This window comes from Symphalangus syndactylus, chromosome 5 (genome assembly GCF_028878055.3).
Source record: "Symphalangus syndactylus isolate Jambi chromosome 5, NHGRI_mSymSyn1-v2.1_pri, whole genome shotgun sequence".
In the NCBI taxonomy this organism is placed as follows: Eukaryota; Metazoa; Chordata; class Mammalia; order Primates; family Hylobatidae; genus Symphalangus; species Symphalangus syndactylus.
Window position 1 is genome coordinate 8021072 of NC_072427.2, and position 14046 is coordinate 8035117.

Sequence of the window (14046 nt, forward strand, 5' to 3'; positions counted from 1 at the left end):
CTCCTGGCTTCTAGTAACCTCAGGGGTTTCTTGGCTTGTAGATGACCTTCTCCTTGTATTTCCACATTGTTTTCTATATGTGTGTCCGTCTCTGTCAAAATCCTCCTTTTTTATAAGGACACCAGTCATATTGGATTAGAGACCAACTGAATCCCCTCATGTTGATGGACCAGCAGACTCTATTTCCAAATAAGGTCACATTCACACAACTGGGGGTTAGGATGTCAACAGCTTTTTGGGGGTGACAATTCAATCCATAACACCCTGCTAGCAAGGAAAACAGCACTCAGTGCTATGTATAACAGATATCTGGCTACTGATAAGTCTATTTTGCTTTCCTGAGTGGCCCCTCATGTCTAAGTTTTAAAGCTTTAATATACACCATCTCTCTGTTGAATGGGAAACTTCTCTTTAGCGCATTGCGGTGACGTTTATTGGCTCTTAGCATGAGTTAGAATTGTAGCAGATATTACCCTGTATGTTACCTGAGACTCTATAGGGATTATCTAATGTCAGAACCTTCAAGGTATTTGTTTTGCAGATGAACACGTTGAAGCTGAGTCACACAGCCAGTAAGTGATTTAGCTGGGTACAAACATCTGTCTCCTTGACATCAGACCTGGTGATCTTTGAAGAGCTGTGCCTCTGTTGAGCAGTAGTAAAGCAGAGACCTGGCATGGCAGGTGTGAAGGCAGGAGCCAGAGGAGCTTCTCAGAGATCCAGGTAACATCCTCTTTGCTGAACTTTGGCTGGGGCAGAGGCTAAGGAGGAAGCCAGTACCCAACTGAGAGTTTGGACTGTGTGCCTCACATTCACCCATTTTCATTTAATTGGTATATTTATCTTAATTCCACAGGTAGGAAGAAGGATGATGCTTCCCTGCAGTCTTGAAATGTGTGATCTTGTTTACAGTTGTCTGGAATGCCATTTGGTTCCCTTCATAGAGCCCTGTAAATAATGAATGAAATATCAGTATTCTTTCAGGTTCAGTATGGAGAATGGCTAAGAAACAAAATACAATTAAAAGATAAAGAAAAAACGTCGAGACCTAAAGTTCTACAAACAGAGAGGGGAAATAGTCCCAGGCACAATACTTCCAAGATCTCCAGACTGATGTCAAGGAGATGGAAGTTTGTACCCAGCTACGTCACTTACTGGCTCTGTGACTCAGCCTCGATGTCTTCATCTACACAACAAATACCTCGAAGGTTCTGAAATTAGATAATCCCTATAAGGGGTCTCAGGTAATGTTCCCAAGTTGTTAATCCAGGTTTTATTTTATTTTTATTTTTTTCTGCTGAGCAATTAAAAAAATTAGTTCTTGATTTTTTTCTAAACAAGTGCTTCATTAAGATAGAATTCACACATCATAACTTTCATTCTTTTAAAGTATACAATGCACTGACTTTTAATATATTCACAACATCGTATATCAATCACCACTAATTCCAGAACATTTTCATCATTTAAAAAAAAAAGCTTTCTACCCACTAGCATCACTCCTCATTCCTGTGTTTCTCCAGTCCCTGGAAACCACTAATCTGCTTTCTGTTTCTATGGATTTGCCTATTCTAGACATTTCCTATAAATGGAATCATATGACAGGTGGTCTTTTGTAAACAGCCTCTAACTTGGCATAATATTTTCAGAGTTCATCCATTGTAGCATGCATCAGTACTTCATTCCTTTTTGGGGTGAATAATAGTCCATTGTATGGATATACCACATTTCATTTATCCATTTTTCAGTTGATGGACATTTGAATTGTATCCACTTTTTGACTGCGATTAATAATACTTCTATAAGCATTTGTATGGAAATTTTTGTGAGGATACATATTTTCATTTCTTTTGAGTATATATCTAGGAGCAGAATTGCTGGTCATGTGGTAACTCTATGTTTCATATATTGAGGAACTGTCCAACTGCCTTCCCCAGCAGCTGCACCATTCTGCACTCTCAACAGCAGTGTCTGAGGGCTGCAGTCACTCCATATCCTCACCAGCACTTGTTACTGTCTTTTTAACGTTCTCCATCCTAGTAGGTGTGAAGTAGAATCTCACTGTGGTTTTAATTTGCATTTCCATGATGGCTAAGGATGGGGAGCATCTTTTCATGTGCTTATTGGCCATCTATAGATCCTCTTTGGGAAAATGTTTAAGAAGATCCTTGGCCCACTTTTTTATTGGGTTATTTGACTTTTTGCTATTGGGTTGTGAGAGTTTTTCATATGCAGGGTTTCATATGCAGAGTTTTTCATATGCATAATCCTTATCACATATATGATTTGCAATTGTTTTTTTCCCATTCTATAAGTTGTCTTTTTTAGGTCTCATTTTAATCGACTCAGTAGATATTATTTTGAAACGGTTTTTCTTCCAGCACATTAGAGATGGCCTGAGATTCAGCAAGTGAGCGTGATGTACCCAGTGTGGTGCTTGGCATCTTGGTTTGCGTTGCTGCCCCAGCTCTGGTGCTGCAGGTGGGCCAGGTGGCCACTTAACGACTGACTGTTCTGAATGCTATGAAGAATGTGAATGGCTCCTTAAATAATTTTTTCAGAACAAGAGTTGTTACTTCCTTCATTTGTCATCTCTTCTTCTAAGTTTAAATGAGAAAACCTGCACATTTTCTGACAATGTGGCCTATATTATGAACAAAAAGAAACTTGGGTGTTATTTCCACTTAATGAACCATGTTGTAAAGATCTGTCCTACCCCAGATGTACAGAGGAATATTTCCCCTCTGTTTGTGGAACTTTAGGTCTTGACTTTTTTCTTTTTCTTTTAATTACGTTTTGTCTCCTAGCCAGCTCTTCTTCACAAATTACCAAAAAAAACCCCACAAGATTTCTTAATGTTTTTCCTGTTAACTTAATTAGTGGTCGTAATGAGGGATGTGAACTGGAACTTACTTTTGTGTTTTCAGAAACATTTCTGAGTCAAAATCACATGTCACACATTTTCCTCCCCCATAATGAAACTGGACAAATTAAGTACATTTTCTTTCTCCCCCTTTTTCTCCTGCCAGTTTTTGATTGGATATTTCCCTTCTGCCAGATGCAATCTGCTTTTGTCTTCTGGCTTTCTTCTGAACTTTTTGGTTTTATAAGTTGAAAAATATAACCTCCCCCATGACACCAATCTGGTTTTGTGATTAGCTAGTTATTCTTAACGTCTGAACTTGATTTGGCTGCCGCTGTCTGAGATACAAAATGTGATGGCTTCTCAGAGCCAAGCTAGTGTGGTTTTCACTAATCTTTTTCTCATTTAAGATTTAGCTCCAGACGAAGGTGAAATATTTCACATTCTGGCCAATTCGTAAGTTTATTGGCACTGAACACTTCGTGCCATTTGCTGCAAGCTGCCTTATTTTTATTATCAGAGCATTTGAAAAACATGCAAGTATTTTAGAGACCACATGAAGGATCTTCTCCCTTGACTGGAGGGGGAAACCAAGACTCAAAGAGGTTGTGAGTTGCTGAAGATCTCCCAGCAAATCCAGGGTAACAACCCACAAACCACAAATGATGACAATGATAATCCAAGGGTCAAGTATTAAATATAAAATGAAGTATTAATATTTGTATTATCCCCTTTCCCCAAATCTCATTTCTAATGGATGAAGATGAAGAACGAAACCGCTGGCTGGACTGGAAAGCCCCAGCCTGTTGTTTTGTGCCTGCCTCTGACGGACCCCTCGCCCAGCTGTCTCAAGTCCTCTTTGAAATGAGGCAGGGAAATCAATAAATGTAATCACCCTCTTTGAGCTTCAATTTCCCCACCTATGAACCAGGACCTCCCCAGCAGGTGGTGAGAATCAGATGGTAGCATGTGGGTGGATGTCATGGACCAGTTAGTGGCCTTGTTGATCTGGAGGTAATGCATAGGATAAAGTGACAGACAGACACCAGAGGCTGTCATCTAGCAGTGTTGCAGAGTAAATTCCCATTCAACAGCATTGTCACTTCGTAAATAGCCGATTGTTTTCACCTCGTGCCACATTTTAGCAGTTGCTCGTGGCTGTTTGAAGGGCTGCGTTAAGGAGGCTTCTGAGACCGTGTCCACGCTTAGCTGGACAGATAGGTCTGCTCTGAATCCAGGGGTGGCAGACCTTGGTTTCTGCCACCTATTTGCCATCCGTGGGCTACACACATGCAGAGCATTTTAACAGGCAGGAGTGTGAAGTCATTTTGACTTGCGAAGGGGAAAGCTTCTAAGTGTGTGGGCCTGACTTTGACCACAATACAATTTCCTCACTTGTGATAACTTTGCTACAGGCAAGAGATAGTTCAATTTTACAGCCTTAGAACGGGTTGTGCCCTGAGTCCCCGTAATTCTCTGGGATTAGGACACCACTGTGTGCTCTAAATCTGTCACAAGCCATTGAAATTCACTTGCTTGTGGTGTAGCAATTGATCTCCCACATTATCTACCCTCCTTCTGACGGCCAGAATTCCGGAGTCTGCTGTCATGAAAATGGCAGATTGGGTTTATTTCAGGACACATCCAGCAAGTCAGTTGAAATGGGTTGCCCCAGCCCCCCAGTGTTAATTTCCTGTTTTGTTACCATGTGATGGATTGTGCTTTGTCATCTCACATTCCTAGTCTGTGGCTCTGGGGACCCAGGGGCTGCCCCTGGTATCGTTCTCTGCTCCTGGAGGCCGCGTGGTACGAAAGGTCAGTGGTGTGGAAGCCTCTGTGAGATGCCATGATGCACGTTTTGGCTCTTTGAGCACAGAATGAATCTTCGATAGAGGAGCTCACACCTGGCCCCAACGTGTGGGTCACATCTAAGCGCAGAATTTGCTGCATATGATTTTTTTCTCTTGTCTCACTTGACTGTTCTTTTTCTTTCTTTCTTTCTTTTTTTTCTTCAAAGGTTCAGTCGTTTGGGGAAAGGATTGTGCTTTTCATTCTAAACGACATTATTTTTGGAAGATGGGAGAGAAATTTGGATGATGATGACATGTTTTTCTACCTCACTCTGTGAAGGAACCAGCTAAAATCCTGCGGAGATGTGGAGCGGCTGTTGGGTTTTACACAACCAAGATGAAAGGTGAGGGATGCACGGCCACCACTTCAGGCTGGACTGAGCGGGGCTCTCTAGGGGTCTGCCTGGCCTGGAGGGCTTCCTCAGCACCAGCCATGTGGAGAGAATCTTCTGGCACAGGAAGTATCGCGGATTAAGTTGGGTGTAAATAAACCCCATGTATGGATCCCATTTCCACCACATTTCTCGTCTCAGTGGCAAACACGGTGAAAAGCATGTCCCTTTGATTTCCAGGCAGTGCCATGTCCCCTCTAAAAAATAACTAATTGTAACTAGTGGTATAAAATTTCATTTATTTCCTTCAGTGTTACTAGTTAGTTGTCAGGAAAAATACCACTGCTAATAGCTGACATGTGGAGCCAAAGCAGCTTGGATGCCAAGATTTATAGACATTAGAAGAGAGGGAGTCCGGCCATGATAACAAGGTTAGGGTGAAAGTCTCTGACTCGAAGGGCAGTGACCAGTGCTAAGTGTGGGACTAGTACTATTTTGCTGAAGGCATTTGTCTCTTCTCTTTTTTTTTTTTTTTTAATTTTTTGAGGCAAAGTCTTGCTTGATGTCGCCCAGGCTGGAGTACAGTGGCATGATCATGGCTCACTGCAGCCTCAACTTCCCGGGCTCAGGTGATCCTGCCACCTCAGCCTCCTGAGTAGCTGGGACTACAGCCACGTCTGGCTAATTTTTGTATTTTTTGTAGAGACAGGGTTTTGCCATGTTGCCCAGGCTGGTCTCAAGCTCCTGAGCTTAAGCCATCTGCCCACTCCAGCCTCCCAAAGTGCTGGGATTACAGGTGCATGCCACTGCGCCTGGCCACCGGTTTTCTTCTTTAAAGTTGCTTTCTTTTTTTCATTCTTTCTTTTCTTTTTTTTTTTTTTTTTGAGATGGGATCTCTTTGTCACCCAGGCTGGAGTGCAGTGTCGTGATCATAACTCACTGCTGCCTCCAATTCTTGGGCTCAAGTGATCCTCCTGCCTCAGCCTCCCAAAGTGCTGGGATCACAGGCATGAACCACCGCGCCTGGCCTCTTTATTTAACTTTTAAAGGCTGTCAACATCTCTCACCTAACTAATTCCAGCCCCATCATTTGGTTGTCAAAACGTTCTCAATTTTAGCAAAAATTAATCTTCTCAGTAAACTGCCATGGATGTACTATGAGTTAGATGTTTTTCTCGGGCGCTAAAGAGGCTGACTGGTTCTGAGCCACGTTCACGTTGTGTGTGTGCTTGACCTGCCCAGGATGCGATAAATTTGTGTTTCTCACTTTCTTGTTTTTTCCTCAGTGAGATACAGCAGTTTCTCATCCAAACCACTTCTTCATTTCTTGGTTAATTATTTGCAAAGTCAGTTGTAGCTTTAGCCCCTGTGTCTTTCAGCTCCTTTCCTCACTACAGCCTTTGTCCTCAGATTTTGATACCCTTTCACTTTTTTGAATGGTCATGTTCTTTTGCCATTTAAGATAGACCAAGGGGCCTAGAGAAAAATGAAAAGGAAGCTTTTTGTAATTCCTCTTTCCCGGGAGACTCATCAGTGGTCATTTTCTACCAAATGGCTGTTTTTGAATCTGTAACCAAATCATTTGTGGTATAGACATGCTACTAATAATGACAAAAACTGTTAAGAGATGCCAGCTTGACGTGTGAAACCACAGGCAGGCGGCAGAAGGAGCTGGACCTTGGTCTTGCCTGGTCCTGCTGCTATTCCTGGAAGCAGTGATACCAAGGGTCCTGATTCCAGGGAGGGACGCAGGGGTTGTGTGCAACTGCCATGCTCTTCCCCAGGCAGATTCAGAGCCTTGGAGGAGAGGGAGCACCGAAGGATGCTGAGCTGAGGCAGGTCAGGCTGCGTGCTTGAATTCTGCCTTTTCATTTCTGATGGATCCCACAGATTTGGTGAAAACTTCCCTGAAGCTGCTTGTGAGGTCACATTATTTTCATCAATGAACTGGTTTTTGAAGTGGCAATGGACTGTTAGTTACTCAGCAATCTAGTGGGTTTAAAAAGTGTCAAACATGCGTGGTGGCTCACGCCTGTAATCCCAGCACTTTGAGAGGCCAAGGTGGGCAGATTGCTTGAGCTCAGGAGTTCGAGACTAGCCTGGGCAACATGGTGGAACCCCATCTCGATTAAAAGTACAAAAACCAGTTGGGCATGGTGGTGCATGCCTGTGATCCCAGCTACTCAGGAGGCTGAGGTGGGAGGATCACTTGAGCAGAGATCATGCCACTGCACTCCATCCTGGGTAAAAGAGTCAGACCCTGTCTCAAAAAAAAAAATAAAAATAAAAATAAAGTATCAAACTTATAGAAAATAAAATAAATGAAGCAAATGTATTTTTCAGGTTTTCATTGCCAACTTTAAAATTTTTTACTGCCTTTTTATGGATTAACATTTTTAGGGAGACACAATGAGGCTATTTCTGTGGAATCAATATATATATATTACCAGCAGCAATGTCTGAGAGTTACAGTTGCACCACATCCTTGCCAGTACTTGGTATTGTCAATCTTTTTCATTTTAGCCAGTCTATAAAGTGTGAAGTGGTGGCTAATTTTGGTTTTAATTCACATTTCACTAATGATGAATGATATTGAACACGTGCTTATTTGATGGTCATATAACTTGTTTGCTGAAGCATCTGTTCAAATATTTTTGCCCATTTTAAATTGTTTTTTAAATTATTGAGCTTCAAGAGTTCTTAATATACTTTAAATAAGAGCTTTTTATCAGATATATGTTTTGAAAACATTTTCATTTTGATGACAGTGGCTTTCAAAGAGCAAAAGTTTTAAATGTTGATGCAAGTCTAACTGATCAGTTTTCATTATTATTCAGTTGAAAATATTTTCTAAAATACTTTATGATTTCTGTGGGTTCTTTAAAAGTGAGTTTTTAATTTCCAGATATTTGGGGGCTATCTCTGATGTTTTTTTTTGTTGTTGATTTCTAATTTAATTCTGCTGCAGTAAGAGAATATAGCCTGCTGTATTTTAATATTCTGAAAATGACTGAGAGTTGTTTTTTTTTTTTTTTTTTTTTTTGAGACAGAGTCTCACTCTGTCCCCCAGGCTGGAGTGCAATGGCGCGATCTCCACTCACTGCAAGCTCCGCCCCCTGGGTTCACGCCATTCTCCTGCCTCAGCCTCCCAAGTATCTGGGACTACAGGCACCCGCCACAATGCCCGGCTAATTTTTTGTATTTTTAGTAGAGACGGGGTTTCACCATGTTAGCCAGGATGGTCTCGATCTCCTGACCTCGTGATCCACCCTCCTCGGCCTCCCAAAGTGCTGGGATTACAGGCTTGAGCCACCGTGCCCAGCCTGACTGAGAGTTGTTTTATGGCCTAGTGTGTGTGTGGTCTATCTTTGGGAACATTCTGTGGGGACTTAAAAGAGTATATTCTGCAGTTGTTGGGTATAGTGTTTAGAACTGTCAGGTTATGGTGATTGGTGATGTCATTCATATCTGCAAGGGAGCAAGAGTGGGGAAGTGTCATACTCTTTCAAACAGTTGCTATCCAGTGTCATTTTCCTTCAGGCCAAAATACTTCTGATATAGGTGGATATTTGTCCCCTCCAAATCTCAGGTTAAAATGTGACCCCCATTGTTGGAGATGCAGATGGGGCCTACTGAGAGGTGTTTGGGTCATGGGGGCAGATCTCTCATGAATGACTTGGCACCTTCCCTGTGATACTGAGTGAGTCTAGCTGTATTAGTTCCTACTAGAGCAGATTGTTTAAAAAAGCATGGCACCTCCCATCTCTCTCTTGCTCCCTCTCTCTCCATGTGACACGGCTGCTCTCCTTTGCCTTCCACCATGAATGTAAGCTTCCTGAGGCCCCACCAGAAGCAGATGCTGGTGCCATGCTTCTTGTACAGCCTGCAGAATCAGGAGCCAAATAAACCTCTCTTCTTTACGAATTACCCAGCCTCAGGTATTCTTTTATAGTAGCACAAAACAGACTAATACAGCTTCCCTTAGTATTTCTTATAGTGCCATTCTGCTGGCAACAAATTCCATTAATTTTTGTTTACTGAAAATGTTTTTATTTTATTTCACTTTCATATTTGAAAGATAGTTTATCCAGATACAGAATTATTAGAGATCACTTCTTTTCTTTCAGCACTTTGAATATTTTGTTCCAGTATCATCTGGCTTTCATAATTTTGGGTGCGAAGTCAGCCATTTGTCTTATTCTTGTCCCCTTATAAACAAAATGTCATTTTTTCTTTGACTGCTTTTAAGGCATTCTCTTTAACTTTGACTTTTTTGTTGCAGTTGACTGTGATACACCTATATCTTAGTCCATTTGTGCTGCTATAACAAAATGCAAGAGATTGGATAATTTACAAACAACAGAAATTTATTCCTCACAGTTCCAGTTGTCTTCTTTTTCTGGGTTTGCAGCTACATGTATGTTAGGGTGCTTCATATTGTCTTACAAGCCTCTGAAATTTTATTTTTCTTGGAATATTTTTCTTTCTCCTTTGGTTTAATTTATCTTGATCTATATTCAGGTTCATCTGACATCTATAATCTGCTGCTAAGTCAATTGAAAAATTTAGTTATTGTACTTTTCAGTGCTAAAATTTGTGTATAGTTTTAAATTCTTTATCGAGATTCCCTATCTATTCATTTGATTATATCTTTTTCTTTAATTCTTGGAATTATTTTATTTTAATTCTTTGAATATATTTGTAAAGCTGGTTTGAAGTCACAGGATTATTTTATTTTAATTCTTTGAATATATTTGTAAAGCTGGTTTGAAGTCCTTATCTGCCAATATCTGGGCCTACGTAAACTCAGTTCTATTTACCACCATTATTTTTTTTCCTGAGTAAGGGTCATACTTTCCTGTTTCTTTGCATATTTAGTAATTTTTGGTTGAAAACTAGTTGTTGCAGCAACTGAAATTCTTTTTTGATTTCTGAGGATTTTGAGATTTTTGTTTTAGCAGGCATTGAACTTGCCCGGATTTAAACTGCACACTTCATCTCCCTTGTGATATGTAGCTGCTGACATCTGTTTTATGGCTTCTCATGGCTGCTTCTTTAGCCTGGCCCTGTAGGGTTCTTCCCTGTACCTGCGAAGTTGGTGGTTCAACAAAGATTTGGACATGGATGTGACTTACCCTCTCTGTGATTTCCTTGCTTCTGCTAGATTTGGACTCCATAATCTGACCCTTCAAACCATTTATTTGACTTCAGCCTTCTGCTACTACAGCTGCCCAAGTTGAGGAATGTCCTTGGTTAAGGAAAGTGTCAACTTGCTGGATGTGTCCCGAAATAAACCCAATCTGCCATTTGCCTCCAAATGGCATCTTGTTAACATATCTTCCTGAGGGGATGAATGCTGTGTCCTCACATGGTGAAAGGATGGAAAGGCGAGAAAAGGGCCTCCTTCCACTCACTCCCTCCAGCCCTTTCATAGGGATGACAATCTCATCCATGGGGCTGGAGCCTTCAAGGCCTAATCACCCTCTAAAGGCCCTATCTCTGAATACTATCACTTTGGTGATTAAGTTTCAATACACGAATTTTGGGGGACACATTCAGACCATAACAATCCCTTATCAGATATATTATTTGCAATTTTTCTCTCCCATTCTATGTGATGCCTTTTTACTTTGTCTTGATACTGACTTTTGATGCACAAAATTTATAAATTTTCATGAAGTCCAATTGCCTGTGTCATTGGTGTCATATTCAAGAAATCATTGCCAAATCCAATGTCATGAAGCTTCTGCCCTATGTTTTCTTCTAAGAGTTTTATAGCTTTAGGTCTTACATTTAGGTCTTTGATCCATTTTGAGTTAATTTTTGTGTATAGTGTCAGCTAAGGGTCCAATTTCATTCTTTTGCATATGTATATCCAGTTTTTCCAGCACCATTCATTGAAAAGATTGTCCATTCTTATGGTTTCTTTTGCTTTTTAAAATTTTCTGTTTTCTGGCCGGGCACGGTGGCTCACACCTGTAATCCCAACACTTTGGGAGGCTGAAGCAGGTGGAATACCTGAGGTCAGGAGTTTGATACCAGCCTGACCAACATGGAGCAACCTCGTCTCTACTAAGAATACAAAATTAGCTGGATATGGTGGCATGCGCCTGTAATCCCAGCTACTCAGAGGGTGAGGCAAAACAATCACTTGAACCTGGGAGGCAGAGGTTTCAGTGAGCCAAGATCGTGCAATTGCACTCCAGCCTGGGCAACAGGAGTGAAACTCTGTCTAAAAAAAAAAAAAATTCTGTTTTCTGATTAATGGATTGAGTAATGTTCAGGGTCCAGCACAATGCTGAACTGAAGCAGCCTTTCTCCTGTAATCTTTAAATGAGGTACATTACTGATATAGATTTTCTTATGTTATACTACCTGGGATAAATCTGCTAGGTCAAGTGTTTTTTTTTTTTTTTAATTCCTGAGCTTTTTTTGAATATTTAAAAAGTAAATCAAATTTTGTGGCACCTTATAAATTCATTCCTGTTATAATAGTAAAATATATAGAAATAAATGAAATTTTAAAAGGGAAAATAATATAATAAAGCTTTTCTCCAGGTGTGTCCTATTTTGGGATGGTTCATGTGAATGCATTATTTTTAATTGTTTTTGAGAAACATATAATTATTACAAATAGATATTATAGAAGCTTAGTTCCCCCTGTTAAAAATGATGTTTTTCTGGGCAGACATTAGCAAACTATGGTCTGTCAGCCAAATCATGCCCATCGCTTGTTTCTGTAAATAAAGTTTTATTGGCACATTGCTATGCCCATTCATATTGTCCTTGGTTGCTTTTATATTTCAACTGTAGAGTTGAGTAGTTGCAACAGAGACTTTATGGCTCCCAAAGCCTAAAGCACTTAACTCTCTGATCTTTACAGAAAAAGTTTGCCAACCCCTGTTCTAGAGAATGCAATTTAAACATTTCTTTTTCCAAAACATTATTTAATCTAAATTGGTGTAGTAGTTCTTGGTGGGCAGAATTTAGGAACATTCAGACCGTTTAGTAGTGTCTTCAATGGATGCTTAACTGTGCTAGGTTCCAAGGGAGTCTGGCTCTAACCTTGTGAAGTGGGCCCAGGACAGATATAATAGCATGATTATAACTAAAAGTAATAACACTTAGCAAAATTGAACTCTTAGTCATTTCTGTATTGGATTTCTGTGGTTTAGGAGTATCCTAAATATCGTCATAATTTGCACTCATTCTCTTGGACTAGCAACTGTTACTACTTGACTTGAATTTGGATTTTTAGAGCAGTTCTTCATAAAACATTCTACAGAGCCACAGCAGGTGCAGCAGCCACCATGAGAATAATGTCTCTTAGAATTATCAGGACAAGACCTGGATGGGTGCTTCACAGCTCCACAAAAGAAATACTGCAAAAGGAAATTTGCTGAAAGCTGGGTCATCTTTGGCCAGGCGCTTGTTTATTTTGTGCTCTGACATCCACACCATGACTTTCCTGGTGGCCTGTCTTGATTCTTAAAAGCAGCTGAGCAGGGACATACATTATGGAATTTGTCCTGCCACTTGTCTTTTTAATCTTCCTCCTTCCTGACAAATCACCTTTTTGAAGTAGATACAGTTTCTTCCATTACTTTCTAGCTGTCTGTCCCTATCATTTCCTGGTGGGCCATCTGTGAATTCTGTCTTAGGTATTCCAAGAAGTCACTCGTATCTTCATTAAAGTAACCCTAGTTTTTCTTTTCTTTGTTTTGTGTGGGTTATTGGTCTTGTGTCTCCTCCAGAGCAGCTAGGTTAATGAGCAGAGAAACTAGCCCCCTATGGTGACCTAAATTAGCTTTGTATGCCTTGTTGAATGCAGTATGTTAATATTTGTTTATTTTTATTTTCTTTATGTTCACAAATGACTACTGTTGACATATTCTTCCTGTCCTTGGCTTTTTCTTTTTCCCTCAAAGGCTATATTATACTCATAGACTGAGAGGGGGAATGTTCTCTTTATTTTTTGTTCTCTTGAAGGTGCTCTTGGAAGTTTGACAGAACTTATCTCTAAAACCATTTGTGCCTGATGTCTTCAGTGCTGGAGGATTTTAAGCTACTGATTTAAGGTTTAAATGCTCATAGGACAAGTTAGTCTTTTGGTTTTTTCTTGAGTCAGTTTTGGTGGTTGTCTTATCCTAGGAATTTGTCCTTTTTATTTGTTTTCAAGTTTATTATCATCTTTTCTTTTCTTTTAAACTTTTGCCACATTTTTAGGGATATCTCTTTTAATTCCTAATATACTTTATATACTGTCTCTCCTTTCTTTCTTATTTTAGCAACTCTTGAATTTTTAAAAACTTCTTTCTGTTGTCTCTTTCCTTTCTATTTCATTAATGTCTATCTTTTTGTCTTTTTCCCTTTATTTTCTTTGAGTTTCTTCTGTTCTTTCTGAATATTGTAAATTCTGATGCTTAGCATATTCACTTTCAGCCATTTTTGTTTTCTACTATCAGCATTCACGGTTAAAACCGTCTCACAGTACTGACAGTTTGGTTGGTTCACCCTGCTGTGGTCTTATGGGTTGTATGTTCTGACTGGTCTGTACTTTGCCATACCTGCCCTCCCCCACTATTTACTATGAATTGTGGTCTCTTTGGATCTGTTCCCCTGACCCTTTATCCAGGACTAATTATCCTCATGTAACGGGCCTTTCTGAACATTTACCTGAGGGACACAGCTTCATCTGATTTTGGATAGTGCACATTTTGGAATAGGCTTTAGTCTTCAAAGTGTCATTAGGTAGAGAGACAACTTGTGCAGTCAGTGGAAGTGATTTTAGGCGTAAAGTAGAAGAAAAAGAAAGGGCACCAGAAGATCTTGTTCTTGGCTCAGTTGTGACCCCAGCTACTTGGCAGCATGGGTTGGTCTAGGTTTGCTCTGGGATCAAAAGATGCCCCACGAGCTGAAGAGAGACATCTTTGGACAGTTGGGGCCAAGTCCCACGTCCTCCCTGTTTTTAACCTTTTTATGACCGTGTCAGTTGCCATGT

The 14046-nt window shown here is 40.3% G+C and overlaps 1 pseudogene; it reads left to right on the forward strand.

The window, feature by feature from the left end:
* The first annotated feature begins 2888 nt into the window (after positions 1 to 2888).
* LOC129483566 (protein FAM169BP-like) overlaps positions 2889 to 14046 on the forward strand; it is a 37353-nt pseudogene continuing 26195 nt past the window's right edge.